The sequence below is a fragment of the Narcine bancroftii genome, chromosome 1, assembly GCF_036971445.1.
Source record: "Narcine bancroftii isolate sNarBan1 chromosome 1, sNarBan1.hap1, whole genome shotgun sequence".
In the NCBI taxonomy this organism is placed as follows: domain Eukaryota; kingdom Metazoa; phylum Chordata; class Chondrichthyes; order Torpediniformes; family Narcinidae; genus Narcine; species Narcine bancroftii.
In genome coordinates, this window is record NC_091469.1 from 163,326,649 (window position 1) to 163,347,305 (window position 20,657).

A 20,657-nucleotide genomic window follows, 5' to 3' on the forward strand; every position below is an offset into this window, starting at 1 on the left:
GATTTCTTCACTTAGAGGGTGGTGGGAGTGTAGAATGAGTTTCTGGCTGAAGTGGTAGATGCAGACTCAATTTTAATATTTAAGAAAAATCTGGTTAGGTATAAGGACGAGAGAGGAGTGGAAGGTTATGGGATGGGTGCAGGTCAATGGGACTAGATGGGAGAACGTGTAAGGCATGGACTAGAAGGGCTGAACTGGCCTGTTTCTGTGCTGTAATTGTTATATGGTTATACTATATCTCTACCTTCATACACACCAGAACCCTCAGCACCTCCTCATCTGTAACACTGGCTGATCTTAAGACCCTTTCATTTATCTGCCCCAAGTTCCCCAGTCCTTATGTCTTTCTCTACAATAATCACAGAGAAGTTCTCATTGAGGACATGTCCATCCTGCTTTTCTCTTGCCCACTAAACTTTCTCTCATCACCCTTCATACCAACTTCAAACCTCTTGCCCAGCTCTGTCACATATAGGATCCCACCCCCCTGCCAATCTAGTTTAAACCCTCCATTCAGCACCAATGAACTTGCATGCCAGAATGTTGGTCTCTCTTTGATTCAAGTGCAGTTTGTCCCTCTTGAACAGGTCGCCTCTGCCCCAGAAGAGATCCAAATGATCTAAAAACCTGAACCCCTGTCCCCTGCACCATCTCCTCAGCCATGAATTCATTTGGCCTACCTTCCTATTTCAGACCTCACTAGCACATGGCACCAGGAGTAATCCAGAGATCACTCCACTTTAGGTCCTGCTTCTCAACTTCTTATCTAACTGCCTATACTCATAGTGGTATGATGTTTTCAGGCCAGTCTAGAAGGGCCAAATGGCCTGTTCTCTATGCTGTGGCATTCTTTGGTTCCATTGTGCACACTCTCATCCCTTACTCTTTGTGTCATTGTACCAGCCATTCTCAACCTTCTTTTGGCCATGGCACCACTAGGACTGCTCAAAGTTGATGGGCCTCCTTCCATGCGAAGGGGTCAAGTTTTTGTTTCTTCCGCACTTCTGTCTTACCGGTTTACAAGATTATGAGAGGTATAGACAGAGTGGAGGCGAGGAGATAAGTACAAGAGGACATGGCTTTAGTGTGAAAGGAAAAGGTTTAGGGGGAACTTCTTCACTTGGAGTGTGGAACAAGCTGCCATTGGATGTGGCAAATGCAGGCTCACTCTTAAGTTTTAAGAATAAATTGGATAGATACATGGATGGGAGAGGTCTGGAGAGTTATGGAATGGGAGCAGATCATTGGGTCTAGTGGAAACATGGTCGGCACAGCCGAGAAGGACTGAATGGCCTGTTTTCTGTGCTGTAGCATTCTGTGGTTCTATAGACTACATTAAAAAAAACAAAAATATTTATGTTACAGGGCTTTTACTTGAATGTGCTGGGGGGGTGCGGGATTCCAGTCATGCCCCCATTGAGAATGGCTGGTTGTACCAGCGTGTACAACGACCTCTAGCCATTCCCCCTCCCCCTTTGAGAATGTTCTCTAACTGCTCAGTGATGTCCTTGACCCTGGCAGCGGGGAGGCAACGCACAATCTATGCATCTCTTCTGCGGCCAAGGAATCTCCTGTCCTTCCCCCTCACCGTCGAGTTTCTTACCATTATGGCCCTGCCTGCCTGCACCCCTAACTTCCGAGCCTCAGAGGCAGTCAAATGAAAACAATTAGGACAGAATCTAATGCTAAATTTGCCCTAAATGTATAATAAAAATGGGCAGTTTAATTTGTAAATTAGTCATAAAAATTATTCCAAATCTCAGACAACTGTCTCTGATAGGTTTTGGGCTGCTACACTAAACACATTAATTACTGCACAGAGCAAATTCAGTCATTTCTTTCTTGATATTATTCATAATTGCTAATTTTACAAAATGCCTTGATAAATCGATGAGGAGATTATAAAGTCATTAACTTACGTGTCGAACTGTTTGGTTCCCTGGCTTGTTTCTCTGCCTGCTCTGTTTTCTTATTGAGATCACAGATGTTTTTTTGCTATATATACTCTCTCTCTCTCTCTCTCTCTCTCACACACACACACACACACACACTCTGTCATCACAGGATTGGCTCAAAGTTCAGATGTGCCAATTAAGAAATACAAAAACAGCTCATGCGCCAAATTCCCGTTCCTGCCTTTTTCTTTAATTCAGAAAGATCCCCCTGCATTCAACGAAGAGAATAGATACATTAGCCAGCTTTATCAAACTTGCTTAATTATTTTACCCAAAGTTAATTCAATCTAAAAAAAATGTATCTGGTTTAAAACTTTGGTTCAAATCCGTCCGTCTGGTCACACGGGACTTAGAGGAATTTCCAAAATCACTCATTGTGACAAGCAAGGAGGATGATGGTGGTTCAGTGAAGCTCGTTCCAAATGTGAGGGCCTCGTTTAGGAATGAGGGCCTGACACAAATGGTCGAAAATCTTTTGAAAATTGCCACAGAATAGTTCTGGTTTTCTCCTGGTCTTGCTTCTGCAGTCAGAAGGTTCAGCCTCGCACTGGAGAGGAATTGCTGAAATCTACAGCTGAATGGTCAGTTTTTAAATACAGACCTGCACAATAAATGTTCCAAACTGTCCTTTCCATGACTGACACCAACAACCTGAGACCTCTCATTTAGAGGTGGACAGGAAGGTTCATTGAATACTCCAAACTCATCAATTTCAAGTTTAAATTTAAACAGAGGGGGGTGGGAACCAGAGTGGCAGAGCAGGTAGTGGAGATCCTGAAAATAATGTTGAGTTACGTCTATTTCAATGCAGAGTATTGCAGGAAAGGCAGACAAGCTTAGAGCGTGGATTGGCACGTGGATTTATGTCATTGTGGCCATTAGTGAAACTAGGATGCAGGAGGGGCAGGACTGGCAGCTCGATGTTCCAGGATTTCAGATGCGATAGAGGGATGGGTTAAGAGGGAGGGCTGACCGTTGCTAGTCATGGAAACTGTCATGGAAGTGCTCAGACAGGACAGACCAGAGGGCACATCTACTGAGGATATACAGGTGGAGCTGAGGAATGGGAAAGGTGTGAGCACGCTCATGGGGTTGTATTATAGACGTCCAACAGTCAGCGAAAATTGGAGGAGCAAATCTAGAGAGATAGTGGACAACTGCAGGAAACATAAGGGTGTGAGGGGATTTGAACTTTCCACATATTGACTGGGAATCCCATCCTGTAAAAGGGCTGGATGGCTTGGAGTTTGTAAAATATGTTCAGGAAAGTTTCTAAATCAATATATAGAGGCACCGAGTAGAGAGAGTGCAATACTGGATCTCCTATTAGGGAATGAGACAGGACAGGTGACAGAAGTATGTATGTGTCAGGGAACATTTTGGGTCCAGGTTGAGATACTAAATTGGAGAAAGGTGTAGTGCGCCATTGAATGCGCCAAGCCTGAAGCGGCGACCCGACACCGGAACCCACCAGCCTACACAGCCATCCGAGATGGGCTACGCTCTTCAAAGTCGGCTGGCCAGCAGCAACCAATTGGGTGGTGCTAGGTAAGCAGGCACAACCGGGGATGAGAGGGGCTCACTGATTGGCCACTCCCCAGATAGCACTAAAAAACCAATGCTAGGGAGCGGATCATAATGCATGCACCAGTCGGGCTGGGGGGTGGGTGGCATTGACAACATCAGAGATGGGCTTCTGAGCTCTTTATGAGCAGAGCTGCCAACACCATAAGCCAGTATAGACCACTCTCGTAGTGTGCGTCTCTTCTTTGAGCGTAACCTCTCAGCGGCAGCAGCCATTACAAAGACCAGTTTTGCGGGAATGAGAAAGGATCTGGTTAGCGTTGATTGAGACAGTTTGTTTTCTGGCGATGGTGTGTTCAGAAAGCCTTCAAAGGCGAAATGTTGAGAATGCGGAGTTCGCATGTTCCTGTCAGGATTAAAGACCAAGTTAACAGGCATAGGGACCCTTGGTTTTCAAAGGATATTAACAATCTGGTAAAGAGGAAGAGAGAGGTGTATAGCAGGGGTAGACAACATGGAGCTACTAAGGTACTAGAGGAATATAGAAAATGTAAGAAAATACTTCAGAAAGAAATCAGGAAACCAAAATGAAGACATGAGGTTGCTTTGGCAGATAATGTGAAGGTAAGCTTGAAGGATTCCATAAGTATGCCAAGAGTAAAAGGATCAGAGTGGCTATCTATGTGTGGAACCTAACGAGATGGGGGAGATCTTAAACAGTTTTTTTGCATCAGTAGTTACTCAGGAAACTGCTGTGGAGTACAAGGAAGTGCAGGAAACAACACAAAATATCATTTCAAGAATGTGTTCCTTAGTTCAGGTGGGAACCCTAAACAGAGGCTCGATAAATCAAGGCAAAGGTGGGAAATCAGATTTGGGTATCGAAATTGATCCATTTTGCTGCTCCAACTTATCTCGGGACAACATGATTAACATGATGAATGTAAGGGACCGGCTGGTGCAATATAACTTCTTGCATCAGCTCTACCTCACTCCACAAAAGTTACACAAATTCCAATCGGAAATATCAGACCAATGTTTTCGATGTGGTCAAGAAATAGGTACTTCCTTGCATTCGACCTTGTCGTGCCCTAAAGTGAGGCTTTTCTGGGAAGATCTGGGTAATCTCATGAAAAAAAAAATTACTGGAATTCAATCCCCTCAGGCACCTGAATTATTTTTATTGGGGAATTTAGAAGATGCAAGACCCAAAATGAGGCTGTTGAATTATCCATTAAAATTCGCTTTAGCAGTGGCTGGGAAATGCACAGCAGTGACTTGGAAATCTGATTCCCAACTCGGTTTAGCTGCTGGGAGATAGAAATGCATCATTGTGTCCCCCTGGAGAAGGTCACCTAGAACCTCAGAAACAGGTTGGATGTATTTTCAAGAATATGGAATTCATAGCTAAGGTACATCGGGGTAAATCTTTAATGATTCCCCCCCTCCCATCTCTTCATCCCCCACCCCCAGTGCTTGCAGCGCCGAAGACCCTCGATAAGTCAGGTTATTTGCCCCTTGAATGGAGTGGGGGTTTCTCTGGGGTGAGGCCAATCTTTTACTTATTCTTTCTCTTTTCTTACTTTTTTTCCTTGTTTTTGGGGAGGAGGGGGGAGGGTTTCTCTTCCTTTGTTCTTCATTCTCGCTATTATCTTTCCATTTTCTTTCTCCCCATTTGGTTCAATGTGGACATTGAATTTGCATTTTTGTCCTATTGTAATTTTTTTTCTTTATAATAATTGGATCACATATTGACTTTTCTCTCAATAATATCGACATGTGGATCAAGATTTTTATTATTTTGTTAATATTTTGGATTTGATATTTTTCTTTTTAATTATTCTTTGTTTTAACTGCACATTGATTGAAAATTCTCCAAATAAAATAATCCAAAAAAAGGAAGGGAAACATGCAATAGTGGCATGGAATGTAAAGAAATTAAAGAGGAGGAGGTGCTTGCTTCCTTACAGTGAACAAAGGTAGATAAATCCACAGGGCCTGACAAGATATTCCCTCGGACCTTGAGGGAGACGAGTGCAAAAATCGCAGGAGCCCTGACAGAAACATTTAAAATGTCCTTGGCCATGGGGGAGGTGCCAGAGGATTGGAGGATAGATTACATTGTTCTGTTGTTTAAAAAAGGTTCCAAAAGTAACCCTGGAAAATACAGGCCGGTGAGCCTGACATCAGTAGAAGGTAAATTACTGGAGGGTGTTTTGAAAGATCGGATATTTGGACAGCCAAGGAATGATTAAGGATAGTCAGAATGGCTTTGTGCGTGGTAGGTCATATTTTTTTTGAGGAGGTTACCAAAAAAGTAGATGAAGGAAATGGATGTTGTCTATGTGAACTTTAATAAGGACTTTGACAAGGTCCCACATGGGAGGTTAGTTCAGAAGGTTCAGACACTAGGTATTCATGGTGAAATAGTGAACTGGATTCGACAATGGCTGGACGAGAGAAGCCAGAGAGTAGTGGTGGATGATGCTTCTCAGACTGAAGGCCTGTGGTGTGCCTGTGGTGTGCTGGGACCATTGTTGTTCAACATCTATATCAATGATCTGGATGATAATGTGGTAAATTGGATCAGCAAGTTTGCAGATGAGACTAAGATTGGAGACGTTGTGGACGGTGAAGAAGGTTTTCAAAGGTTCAGAAGGATCTAGACCAGCTGGAAAAATGGGCTGGAAAATGGCTGATGGAATTTAATGCAGACAAGTGTGAGGTGTTGCATTTTGGAAGGACAAATCAAGAAAGGACATACACGGTGAATGGTCGAGCACTGAGGAGTGCGGTAGAACAGAGGGATCTGGGAATATAGATACATAATTCCCTGAAAGTGACGTCACAGGTGGACAGGGTTGTAAAGAGAGCTTTTGGAATATTGACCTTCATAAATCGAAGTATTGATTACAGGAGTTGGGATATTATGGTAAAGTTGAACAAGACATTGGTGAGGCCAAATTTGGAGCATTCTGTGCAGTTTTGGTCACCGAACTACAGGAAAGATATCAATAAGATAGAAAGAATGCAGAGAAGATTTACTGGGATGTTGCCTGGACTTCAAGAGTTGAGTTACAGGGAAAGGTTAAACAGGTTAGGACTTTATTCCTTGGAGAGTAGAAGAATGAGGGGAGATTTGATAGTGGTATTTAAAATTGTGGTGATATGTGATTCCACTACTAGGCCACTGTCACATTTGTGGCCCGAAATGTGAAAAAGTTAATAAAACATCAAACACAAGTTTTATCAGGTAAACTTCTCAGTGTCTTTATTTTCCAGTTTCCTTTGTTCTCCTGCTTGTGCTCTTATCTCCCTCTCATACCACGTGACTTCCGGTACATCTCATACATATTCATTATCATGACATCCCTCCTTTAATCAGAAATAAACTTTACCTTCACTTACCAATATCCCTCGGAAACCTACAAACATCGTAACTATAACTCAACTACATAAAATTTACTTCCTACAGGACTCATACATGCACTTTATGATATAAGATTAAAATACTGTCCCAAAGTTCTTATTAAAACTATGTCACAAAGTCTTCGTATCGTTTGGGCACTTTCCGGTTTCGTTTCGGCCTGCCTGCGATATTGTCGTCGCTTTTCGGTTGTTCACTCTCAGCGTCGGAAATACTGCTCGCCACAGCTTCGGGTGTTTCTGGCGCTCTAGTCACTTCATCAGGAGTGCTGGTAACGGCCTCTGGAACATCATCAGGTCTCTCAGTTTCAGCATCTCGTATTGGCCTTTCAACCTCTTCGCTCGATGTATCTCTGGACTGGTACCTTTTTACACCTGATACATTTCTCTTATACAGGACTCCAGTCGGAGACTTGACTGTCACCATACTGCCACTTCTGAATACGACAGTATAGGGTTGATTGTAATAAGGTGTGTCTAGCTTACCACCAGTTTCATGCCTCACTAGAACATTATCTCCTGGCATGATGTCTGAGTACTTGGCTCCACGTTTCGAATCTGTGTACAGCTTTGCTGCACCTTTCTTTTCAGCATCGTGGTCCCTCATCTCCTGGTCGTCTCGGATTTCCTTTATTTCTGGCATTTTTGTGTGGATTTTTCTCCCAAAAAATGCTTCTGCAGGACTTTTTCCAGTGGTTGCATGAGGCGTTGCTCAATAGACAGCCACATAAGATAGCAATGCTTCTCGCCAATTTTGTCCTTCTGCGTGTGCAATCCTCAATCGTTTTTCAATGGATTGATTTTGTCTCTCTACTTCTCCGTTGGCTTGCGGCCATTTCGGAGTTACTTTATGATGGTGGATACCTGTGGTCCTCATGTATTCCGCAAATGTGTCTGAAATGAATTGTGGACCATTGTCAGAGTATAATGTAACAGGTAATCCATATCTTACGAATATCTCTGCTAATGCTTGTATTGTTTTTTCAGTGGTCGTGGACTTCAACACCACGTACTCATAGTATCTGCTGTAGTAATCTATCACTACCATAATTGATCCACCCATCGGTAAAGGTCCAAGAAAATCAACAGCTACGTCGATCCATGGTCCTGTCGGGAGTTGCGTACTCCGGATCGGTTCTGGCGGATCACTCCTATTTGTGATTTGACATCCGTGACAAGTTTTAACAAATTTATCACAACCTGGCCACCATACCTTGGTCCTGAGGTTTTGCTTCGTACCAACAATACCTAGGTGTCCTTCATGCACTAAGGATACGATCTTCGGTCTCAATCTTTGCGGTATCACCAATCTGCAACCTCTTAATACACATTGTCCGATGCAACAAAGTTCGTCTTAAATGTTTCCCGAACTGTGGGACCAGCAGTGAAAAGAAGTAACGCCCTTCTCTGTGCTTTTTGTTCAACTGTACCGGTATCTAGAAATAGGCCACGACTGTCGGCGTAGGATTCAAATTCTTCCAGCCATGCCTTCCACTTCACACTTACAGTGCTTGCATCACCCGTTGGGTCAAAATGATCAATTCCACTATGTGTTAGAAAGTCACCGTTTGCACCAGCCATGAGGAAATATTCCAGCCCCAAAAGTACTGAGTCAAAGAGAAAATTCTTATCACCTTGAAGTTGTCTGTAATCCTCTGTAATCTTCTTTAGTCTTTAATTTTCTTCAAGCTTATCCCATCCTCGTCGCCAATGTCACATTTTTGGCCCGAAATGTGAAGTTAATAAAACATCAAACAAGTTTTATCAGGTAAACTTCTCAGAGTCTTTATTTTCCAGTTTCCTTTGTTCTCCTGCTTGTGCTCTTATCTCCCTCCCATAACACGTGACTTCCGGTACATCTCATACATATTCATTATCATGACAGCCACCAGGGGTCATCCCGGTGACCTTGTCAAGAAAGCAGTCCAGAGCTACAGTCTAGCCTTCCAGGTTCGTCTTGCAGAGAGACAAGACCCTCTGAATGTACATATTAGTTTATTAAAGCTGTCTTATACTCGCACTGATGTGTGGTTATTGTCAGTACAAAAAATGATGAGGGAGATAGACAGAGTAAATGTAGGTCGGCTTTTTCCACTGAGGGTAGGTGAGATACAAACAAGAGGACATGGGTTAAGGGTGAAAGGGGAAATGTTTAGGGGAAACATGAGGAGGAACTTCTTCACAGAGAGAATGGTGGGGGTGTGGAACAAGCTGCCAGCTGAAGTGGTAAATGCAGGCTTAATTTTAACATTTAAGAAGAATTTGGACAGTTACATGGATGAGAGGGGTACGGAGGGCTGTTGACTAGGTACAGGTCAGTGGGACTAGGCAGAAAAAATGGTTCAGCACTGTCCAGAAGAGTTAAAGAGTCCTGTTTCTTTGCTGTAATGTTCCATGGTTCTTGAGGATCAAATTATTATTTAAGTGGGGAAAGTTTCAGCATGCCTATTGAGCAGAGGGACTTGGAAGTGCTTGTGCAAGAGACACAAAAGGTTAATTGCAGGTGCAGCAGGTAATGAAAGAGATAAATGAAATGTTGGCCTTCATTGCTGGATGGATTGAATTGAAGAGCTGCAAATATATAGGGCCCTGGTGTGGCTGCATCTGGAGTACTGTGTGCAATTCTGGTCTCATTTCTCAAGAAAGGATATAGTGGCTTTGGAGGTGGTGCAGCGGAGGTTCAGACAAGGGGATTAGCCCACAGGTAGAAATTAACTCAGCTGGAATTCGACCTGCTGGAATTCAGATAAGAGGGGATCTAACTGAAATATAAAATTATGAAAGGGTTAGATAATCAGGGATAGGAAAGTTGTTTCCACTGGTAGGCGAGACAAGAACTACGGGAACTGGGCGCAAGATTAGGGGAGTAGATTTAGGATGGAGATGAAGAGGAATTTCTCTCTCATTGAGTAGAGAATCTGTGGAACTGTTTGCACAAGGAGGCAGTACAGGCTGCCTCGTTAAATGTGGTTAAGGCACCGTAGGAGAATTAAGGGAACTGGGGAACAGGCAGGAAGGCAAGGCTGAGTCCCTAGCCAGTTCGGCCATGATCTCATTGAATGGTGAGGCACACTCGATAGAAAAGAGGGCCGACTCCTGCTCATGTTCTTGTGACAGTGTCTGTGGTTACAGCTCTCACCCTCGGGTCCCACTGTGATTACTGAGACCAAGGGTTGAATTCCAGGGGGCAGAAGCACAACAAAGGTTTTATTCCCTTGTTTGTGAAAGTTGTGGAAGCTTCAACGTGAGTTGAAGATAAAGAGCGGGATGTTAGGTAAAATGAGATGAGTAAGTTATTTAGGGCAGTAGAAATGCTTGACGGGTGAGTGGTCTCACCCACTGGAATCTTCGTAATTGCTACCAACAAACAAAAAATAAGGTTGTGGGGTGATTTGATGCACAAAGGGGTTTGATTGGACAACTCAGACCACTTCCCACTACAGCACAGGAGAGGTGGGAACAAGAGTTTAGAATACTGAGATGCTTCAACAATTACTACGAGTGGAATTGCAAAAAAACCTATTATTCTTTCTGCCGATGCAGGTCGACAACAGCAGAGTTTTTTTTTCTACCAGACCAGTTTTTTCCAGCCCTGAAAAGTTTCTCCTTGAATAAACTGAATAGCTTTCCTGCTTCAGGGCACCCGCCCTGTCAGCTGGGAGAGTGCCAGAGCTTTGCACACTGCCTCTGTCAGTACTCTGGATGGCAGCGGATGCAGTTTTGTTTGATTGGAGAGTTTCCCCTTGATTTCCCATCAAAACCTTGGAAGGAGTCCCTTGCTGTTTAACTCGACACAAACACTGAAAAACCGCAGGAGGGTTGCTATGTTGGATCAGTGCGCCCAGAGGTTCACACGGACATACCCACCATCGGAGCAAACAGCCTCGATCACAACAATCCCACAGCACAGAACCAGAATTTATTGTCATAAGCATGTCACAACTTTTGTTGTTTTGTCATTAGGTGCTAAATTGCTAGAAATTACTTTAAAAAAAAATGAAGTAGTGAAAAAGAAAAGTAAGGCAGTGTTTGTGGATCATCGTCTGTTCAGAAATCTGATGACGGAGGGAAAGAAGCTGTTTTTTGTTCTGTTAGGTGTTTGTCTTCAGGCTCCTCGACTTCTGACCTGCGCGAGTTATATCCACCTGCACATGTGACCACAATTTAAAAAAAATCTTTATTAAAACTACTGAACAAGTATGTATTTTGTATTAAAAGTTCTGTATACAGTGAACCTTGCTCCTAGCAGCAGCCCAAAGTCCCCATTCCCCATTCCCCCAGAGCCCGAGGTCCCCGTTACCCCTGGCAGCCCGAGGTCCCAGTTCCCCCCTGTAGCCCAGGGTCCCCGTACCCCCCGGCAGCCTGAGGTCCCTGTTCTCCCCACAGTCTGAGGTCCCGGATTTCCCCCGCAGCCTGAGGTCCCCTTCCCCCCGGCAGCCCGAGGTCCCCATTCCCCCCACAGCCTGGGTTACCATTCTCCGTGGCAGCCCAAGGTCCCCATTTTCCATGGCAGCTCGAGGTCCACGTTCCCCCCAGCAGCCCGAAGTCCCCATTAAAGGTTCATATGTTGAATGTTGTATGACCTTGGGTGTGCGTGGTGGAGCGAATCTAACTTATGACCAGCCCCAAGTTACAACCAATCCTTCCGTCCCCATTATGGTCGTACCTCCTTCCTGATGGTAGCAGTGAGCAACATGGGAAAAGAACTGAGGGCAGGGGATTAAACGATGAAATATTGTAATGTAGAAAAAACACAAGCATCTCACAACTCTCCACACACCTTGTCCTCTTCAGAATTGAAGTGTCCCCGTGTCCTCCACTGCATTCCTGAAGGTTCCATGATGCTTGACAAAGCTAATGTCTAAAAGCTGAATAGCCTGCCTGTTTATTTCTTCCACCAAGAAAAGAAAAAAATATAAGGCACTGGTGAGGCCTCAGTTGGTGTGCAGGGTATAGTTCTGGGTTCCTGATGAAAACTCTACTTCCTCAGGAGTTTGCGAAGGTTTGGTATGACACCGGAAATCCTGGCAAATTTCTACAGATGTGCGGTGGAAAATGTGCTGACCGGTTGCATCACAGCCTGGTATGGGGGCACCAATACCCCTGAGTGTAAAGCCCTGCAAATGGTAATGGACACAGCCCAGAAGATCACACTCAAACGCCTTCCCACTATCGAGTACATCTACAGAGAATGCTGCTGTCGGAGAGCAGCAGCAATCATCAAGGATCCTCACTACCCAGTACACGCTCTGTTCTCGCTGCTGCCATCAGGAAAGAGGTATCGGGGCACAAGACTCGCACCAGCAGGTTCAGGAACAGCTGCTCCCCCTCCACCATCAGACTCCTCAACAACAAACTCCATCAGGGACTCGTTTAAGGGCTCTTACTTGTGCACTTCATTGATTTTTTAACTCTCTGTATTGCACAGTCAGTTTGTTTACATTTCTTTATTTGTTTATATCTGCACATAGTGTACAGTTTTTTTTTGCACTACCAATAAGTGGTAAATCTGCCTGGCCCACAGGAGAAAGAATCTCAGGGTTATATGTGATGTCATGTATGTCCTCTGACAATAAATCTGAAATCCAAATCCTTATTTAAGAAAGAATGGGATGGCATTGGAGAGGGTTCAAAGAAGATTCGGAAGAATTATTTCTGGAATGAAGGGATTAGCATATGAGGAACGCTTGACGGTTCTTGGTCTGGACTCCTTGGAGTTCAGAAGAATGAGGGGGGACCTCAAAGAAACATTTCAACTCTTGAAAGGTCTGGAGACTAGATGTGGCAAAGTTGTTTCCCATGGTAGGGGAGTCCAGGACCATAGGGCACAACTTCAGGATTGAAGGGCGCCCATTTAAAACAAAGGAATTTCTTCAGCCAGTGGGCAGTGAATCTCTGGAATTTGCTACCACAGGCGGGTGTGGAGGCCAGGTCGTTGTGTGTATTTAAGGGAGAGATTGATAGGTATCTGAATAGTCAAGGGATCAAAAGGTATGGGGAGAAGGCAGGGGAGTGGGGGGAGGGGTGGAGTGGGAGAATGGATCAGCTCATGATGGAATGAGGGAGCAGAAAAGATGGGGCCAATGGTCTACGATATGGTGTAATGGGGACCCATTGCCCTACTATGGATAGACAGGAGCGAAATAACGGAACAGCTCCATACCAGACAGTGATGCCAACAGCTAGAATGCTCTCCACGGAACACTTGGAGAAGTTTACTGAATCTCCTTGAGCGTCTCACACTGTATAGCCACTGGTGAGCCTACTTTGTGATTGCATTGACATGGAGGCTCCAGGACAAATCCTCAAAGTTGCTGTAAAACAGGAATTTGAAATTCTTCACCCTCTCTGCTATTGAGCCCTTGATGAGGACTTTTCACAAGGTGAGGGGAAGAAAGTTGAGGGAAGATGTCAGGGGTAGGTTTTATACACAGAACAGTGGGTGCTTTGAAAGCTACGGGTAGTGGTGAAGGCTGGTACAATGGGGACATTAGACACATGGATGCAAGAAAAATAGAGTGTTTTGGGTGCAAGGGAGAGAAGGGTGAGTTTGGTAAGTAAGTTTATACAGGTCGGTACAACATTAAGAGCCAAAGGGCCTGTATGTTTGAGAGGTTGGAGACTGACAGAGGTTTAAACTATCAGGGATGCAGGCAATGGGGAAAGAGCAGATATGTGGTTTGGAGCCAAGATGGGATTGCCCATGGTCTCAGTAAACAGTGGAGAAGGACAGTGAAGTCCCCACCACTGTTTCTTCTGTCCTTTGTTCAATAAGGTAGAGAGGGTGCAGAGAAGATTTACTAAAATGGATTGCAGTATCTAGAATACAGAGAAAGATCGAGTAGACTGGGTCTTTGTTCATTGGAGCGTATAAGGTTGAGGGGGGATTTGATAGAGGTCTTTAAAATTATGAGGGGGATAGATAGAGTAGATGTGAATAGGCTCTTCCCCTTGAGGGTAGGTGAGATTGGAACGAGGGGTCATGAGTTAAGAGTTAGGGGGCAAAACTGGAAGTAACATAAGAGGAAGCTTCTTCACTCAGAGAGTGATGGCTGAGTGGAATGACCTTCCGGAAGAGGTGGTTGCAGCAGGGTCAATTTTGGCGCCTCACAGTTTGGCGGGCAGCAGCCTCCTTTGAAGAAGACCGCAGAGCCCACCTCACTGACAAAAGGCAAAGGAGGAAAAACCCAACACCCAACCCCAACCAACCAATTTTCCCTTGCAACCGCTGCAATCGTGTCTGCCTGTCCCGCATCGGACTGGTCAGCCACAAACGAGCCTGCAGCTGACGTGGACTTTTTACCCCCTCCATAAATCTTCGTCCGCGAAGCCAAGCTAAAGAAAAGGATGAGTACATGGATGTGAGGGGGTTGGAGGGTTATGGACTGGGAGCAGGTAGGTGGGACTAGTAGAGTTCACTTAAATCGGTGTGGACTAGAGGAGCTGAAATGTCCTGTTTCCATACTGTAATTGTTATATGGTGTTATATGGAGTGGAAGACTTGACTGTTCAATACAGGAGATGATGGTGTCCCTCTGGTGATTCATTATGCTGACTTCAGTCCAAATCAGCTCCTCACAATCATCCGCAGGAGAAGCTCGGATTGAGGTGACGTTGGTGTCACCAGGTTGAATCAATTCTACTTTTGAGGTCCACTGTGAAAATAAATTGCAACTCAAGGATGACTTGAAGGTCACATTCAACTCAGCCACCTCTCGCCCCCCTCGTCCCTTACAACTGGCCATAGATCACCAGCTCGACCTCCCCATTAACCATCCTCTCTGCTTGCCACATCCCCAACAACCCTCTCCAACTCCAACTCACCGTTCCAACACCTAACGCTGCCCACATCCCTCGCAACCACCTCCCCCCCACCTAAACTCCCCTCTACCTAACCTCTGCCCCACCTAACCCTCCCCCCACCTAACCCCCCTGCCAGCTAAACCCCCAACCTAACACCTCCACCTAACCTTCCACCAGATTAGTGAGGAGAGTGGATGGGAGTGGGGGAAGGAAGTGCTGTGGAGCGGTTGGTGGGAGGAAAGTGCGAGAGAGGAGTGGGGGGGTGGATGACGATTGGGGAGGGGTGTGGAGGAGGGGTGGGTGACGATTGGGGATGGGTGTGGGGGAGGGGTGGTTACGATTGTGAAGTGTGGTTGACAATTGGGGAGGGGTGTGGTGAGGGGTGGTTGACGATTGGGGAGGCTTGTGGGGAAGGGGTGTGAGGGATGGAGTGAGGTAAAGTTAGTAGGAGTGGAGTGAGATGGGAGATTGGAGTGGGAGTATGGGAGTGTGTGGGAGGGATTGATGAGGAGGGGTTTACATTTTTCAGACCATCTGGCTTTGCTGGTTTCGTCCTTCCACCAGAAACATTAACACGGTGCAGGTAATAATCCACAAGCACCTCTTACAATAGTTGTGATACATGATGGCGCCTCGTCATGCAATAAGAGGATGTAAGAGCAGATAGCAGGTACCTGATCTTACTGAAGGACAGACTGGGATTGACAGGCAGAATGGCCTACTCATGGCTTGTCTTTGTGAATGAAGATTTAGGAAGGATCGTAGACCTGGGCCTGTCCTTCGAGCCTGTGCAATGGATTTTTTAGGGGGAGGTAGTGTGTGCAGTACTGGCCCCACCCTTTCACCTGGACTTTATTTGCCATGGCCCAGCAAGCTGGGTCAGTGACAGGCAGGTCCTCGGGTCGTAGGTGTTACGTTGGAGGGTCCATCTCTCCTAGATGGGTGGCTGACGAGGCTAACAAGCCCCATCTGCCCAAGTTTGAAATCAGAGTTGTCCTTCTCTTGGGCTGGATGCCAACAAAGACTAACGACCCCAGCCTACCCTTCCAGTTAGACTGCCAGACATTTGGTCGTGCAACGACGAGGCAAACTTAGTGAAAATGGGGCTCACCACAAGAAGGTGTTGCTACGAATGCAGTCATGTAGGAGAGGCCATTTGCAGTGACCTCCTGCCTGGCGAGCCAGACAGCGGCCATGTGGCGATCACTACTCTGAGAAAGAAGAGGGGATGTATTACGCGCGCACTTTCCCTGGGTGAGGACATAAGGCCCAGCCCTCACCCTCACCCCCCTCCCCCAGAGGCCAACTATTATCCATGTATTGCACTCTCTCCATTTTACACAAAGTGGAAGATCTTTTGATTGGGAAGTCCATTCACCACCCATAGGAGATTGAGGCAAAGAGAGAGGTCAACAAGATCATGAGAGCTATAGATAGGGGGGACGGTCGGCACCTATTTCCCAGGGCAGGATCAGCAAACACCAGAGGTCGTGTGTACAAAGTGAAGGGAGGGGAGTTTAGGGGAGACATCAGGAGTAAGTTTATTTACACAGAGAGTAGTGGGGGCCTGGAAATCCTTGCCGGGGATGGTGGTGGAGGCTGGAACATTAGGGAGGATTTGTGACTCTTGGACGGCACATGGATGAAAGGAAAATAGAGGGTTACGGGGTAGGGAGGGTTTTTTTTAAGAAAGGCATATATGGTTTAGCACAACATTGAGGGCTGAAGGGCCTGTACTGTGCTTTATTTTTCTATGTTCTATTGGACACTGCTGGACAATGCCACAATAATGTAATAGTGAGGGCTTGTGGACTGACAATTTTTGAAAAACATTTCTGGAAAGTTATCTAGCAGCTCATGTCCAAAGAAAGTTGTGTGAGTGTAGAACTTGGAACTTCCCAGCACAGTTTAGGCTGACCTATATAAAACTACTCAAACAAAGGAATCCTTCCCACTCTCATAACCCTCTCTGTGCCTGTCGAAGAGTTTTTAAATGCTCCCATTGCACCATCATCCACCAGCACCCCTGACAAGGGATTCCAGACACCCACAACTTTCTGTGTAAAAAACTTACACTTGATGTCTCACCAAAACTTTTCTCCCCTCATTTTGTACAGATGTCCTCTGGTGCTTGTTACTGTTGCCCAGAGGGAAAAAAGGTGCTGGATTTCTATCCTATCTATGCCTCTCATAATCTTGTAGACCTCTACTAAGTCTCCTCTCATCCTTCTACACTCCAAAGAGAGAAGTCCCAGCTCTGTTAACCTTGCCTCATAAGACTTATTTCCTATTCCAGGCAACATCCCGGTGAATCTCCTCTGCACCGTCTCCATTGCTTCCACATCCTTCCTGTAATGAGGTGACAAGAACTGAAGACAATTCTCCAAGTGTGGACTCACCAGAGATTTGTAGAGTTGACACATGAGCTCTTGCCTTTTGAACCCAATCCCCTGACTAATGAATCCTAGTATCCCATGGACCATCTTCACTATCCTATCAACCTGCGTGACAGCCTTGAGGGATGAATGGATTTGGATGCCAAGGTCACTCTGTTGTTCCACACTGTTAAGAACCCTGTACTGCACCTTCATGTTTGACCTTTCAAAATGCATCACCTCACACTCTGGATTGAACTCTATATCTCCACCCAACTCTGCATTTTGTCTACAGTATATCCTGTTGTAATGTAGTGAAGTAAATTACAGTCATAGAGCCATTTTAAATGTTGAAATGCCTGGACAGAGCAGGTGTTTCCCATGGTAGGGAAGTCTAGGAAAAGAGGATATAAGGGCGTCAATTTTAATCAGAGAGCTGGAATTTTTCTTTAGTCAGAAGGCATTGAGTCTGTGGAACTTGCTGCCATGGGTGGCTGTGGGTTGGGTGTATTTAAGGCAGAGGTTGTCATGTATTTGATTAGTCAGGCTATTAAGGGTTACGGGGAGTGGGGCTGAGTGGAAGGATGGATCAGCTCATGATGGGCAGACTCGATGGACCAATGGGCCTACTTCTGCTCCTCTATCTTGTGATCCTGTGACAAATATTCTACACCACCCAACCTTCAAGTCATCGGGCCTGTCTGTTTGCCTGTTGCATGGCTCATCCATCATCAGTTCCTCTTCCGAAGAACACTGGATCACTGCCCCTCTGTATCCTTGTCACTCCATCTCCAAACTCCTCATCCCATACCTTCCCGAAACAAAAAGTAAGGTATTTGCAGGGTGATAAGGAGCTCACTAAATGTTAGGAGAGTGAATGGAGAGGTTTGGGGTGGCAATTCCAAGTGTAAGTTAAGACATAGGAAAGAGAATGAAGAATCAGAATTTATAGTTACAACATTTATTGTTTTGTGCAGTCGCATCATTGTATGTTATATGTGCAAACAATTTTATTGATTATATTTCCAAATACACAATTTAAGAAAAAAAAAATTAGTTCAAAAGAAGAGGACAAAAGGTGAGGTGGTGTCTGTGGATCATTGTCCATTCAGAAATCTGATGGTGGAGGGGAAAAAGTTGTCCTTGTGCCGCTGGGTGTTCATCTTCAGGCTCCTGTACCTCCTTCCTGATGGTAGCAGAGTGAAGAGGGCATGGCCTGGGTGGTGAGGGTCCTTGAGGATAGAGACAGGTTCCTTAAGACACCGTCTCTTGCAGATGTCCTTAATGGAGTGAAGACTGGCGCCCGTGATGGCATTGGCCAGGTTCACAAGCCTCCGTAGCCTGTTCCTCTCTCGTGCATTGGCACCTCCACACCAGGCAGTGAGGCAACCAGCCAAAATGTCCACCTGTAGAAATTTGCAAGAGTTTTGGGTGACGTACCGAATCTCCTCAAACTCCTTCTTTGTGATGACCCTAGGATAGACCTACAGAGATGTTGACCACACCCTCCCGAATTTGTTTATTTAACCCTTTCCACTGCTGACCTCTCTAAATCTCTCCTCAGCCGCGTTTACCCCTCATGGAGATACATTCCTCCATTGTGCATGGCAGCCTGTTTTCACCCCCAGCAAGGTTCCTCTCTCTGCCCCTAATGAGTAACTCATGGGAAGTACCTGCCATTCCTTCCCCGATTCCTATAGCACCTTCCCTCATTGCTCCTGCTGAATGGGGCATTAACATCGAACATTACAGCACAGTAATGTGCTGACCTATTTAAATCTACCCAATAAACTAAAGCATAACCCCCTATTTTCCTTGTATCCATGTGCCCTCCTGAGTAGGTTAAATGTCCCTATTGTTCCAGCTTCACCTTTATGAGGCTGTTGGTTGTGTATGTCCGAGATTAGTTATTAACCAGTACCTGGCACTGTGAATGTAGGGAGAGGTTTGAGTACAGGTCAAAGAGCAGCACGATTCTTGGCAACACGGTTCCAAAGATTGGGCAATCCTTGGTGTGACCACAGAGCGCATTCAACCAGCATTCAGAGCTTGGATGAGCTATTCGATGGGTTAGTTACCTTCTGTGAACCTTGGCCCTGCTGAAGGTCAGATTGAAAGCAACAGCTCAGCAAAATAATGCTCACTGGTTCTCAGCTCTGTGGCATGAGCTATCAGTTGTACCAATGAACAACTAACTGATAGAAATGTATCTCCCCTTGATTAGTTTAACATCTACAAACTTGTTACTGTCAAAGTCTAGGAAATAGAGAAGGAATTCAATTCAGGATCACTCAATGCTGAAATGTTTACAGGCAACATTATGTATACAAATGAATACATAATTATGAGGGGGACAGACAGAGTAAATATAGATCGGCTTTTTCCACTGAGGGTGGGTGAGGTACAAACCAGAGGACAAGGGTTAAGGGTGAAAGAGGTAACATTTTAAAAAAAATTAGACATGCAACACGGTAACAAGCCCTTTCGCCCCATGAGGCTGTGCCTGCCCAATTACACCCCATTGACCTACAACCCCTGGCAGATTTTGAATGATGGGAGGACACCGAAACCCCTGGGGAAAACGTACAAACTCCTTACAGACAGCGTGGGATTTGAACCTGGGTCACTGCTGCTGTAATAGCATCAGGCGAGCTGCTACGCTAAATGTTCAGGGGAATTTCTTCACATAGAGAGCGGCGGGAGTGTGGAACGAGCTGCCAGCTGAAGGGATGGCTGCGGGCTCAATTTTAACATTTAACAAGAGTAGCACGGTTAGTGTAACAGATAGCGCTATGGTATTACAGTGCCTGCGGTCAAGACCAGGGTTCGAATCCCACGCTGTCTGTAAGGAGTTTGTATGTTCTCCCCATGTCTATGTGGGTTTTCCCTGGGGGCTCCGGTTTCCTCCCATTGTTCAAATCGTCCGGGAGGTTGGAGGTCATTTGGGTGTAATTGGGCAGGCACAGGGCTTGATATTATTTCAAACTTAAAAAATACATAAATGTAAGAAAAATGTGGACAGGTACATGTATGGGAGGGGTATGGAGGTTCATACAGTGGGTGGAGGTCAGTGGGATTAGAGGCAGAATAATAATAGGGCCAGTTTTCTGAGATGTAGCCGTCTATGGTTCCATGGGAAGATGTGGCAGCAGGTGCACTGAATAGCAGTCGGAATATCTGGCCGCCCTCATCAAATCCCTTTCCAAAGCCTCCACATCCCTCCTCTGCTTCTAACATCTTACCAGCAATCCGTTTTCAGAAATCATTCGTTTTTATGTTTTTGGTAAAGAATTCATTTCATGTACCCTTAAAACAAAATGTGTGGCTTTACAAAGCACATTTGATTTGCTTTGTAATCAGAGAAGATAAAACAAGCACAGGCCGATGATCGGAGAGGCGAAGGAGGGTGTAGCGACCACTACCCGTAAAAAAGCTGCTCGGAGGCTATTACTGTGACACATTCGAAGACATTCTCAACAAAGTCCACATGAACTATCAGTGAACATAAAGGGACTCATAACCTGGTAATGATCATTGTAATGTGATAACAATAATGTCCCTGCTAACGTGACAA

At 45.3% G+C, this 20,657-nt stretch overlaps 2 protein-coding genes across 3 annotated transcripts in view; one reads left to right on the plus strand and one right to left on the minus strand.

Moving 5' to 3' along the window:
- The window catches only part of LOC138735751 (selenoprotein P-like), a 29,144-nt gene extending 27,115 nt beyond the window's left edge, over positions 1-2,029 (minus strand). The window contains exon 1 of one of the 2 annotated variants that reach the window (XM_069884107.1): positions 1,920-2,029. The gene's annotated coding sequence lies outside the window, so the exon portion shown is untranslated. The remainder of the gene's footprint in view (positions 1-1,919) is intronic. The other variant, XM_069884115.1, reaches the window with a different exon arrangement.
- Positions 1-20,657, plus strand: part of LOC138735769 (otogelin-like protein) — a 190,645-nt gene that overhangs the window by 41,269 nt on the left and 128,719 nt on the right. The window lies entirely within an intron of this gene.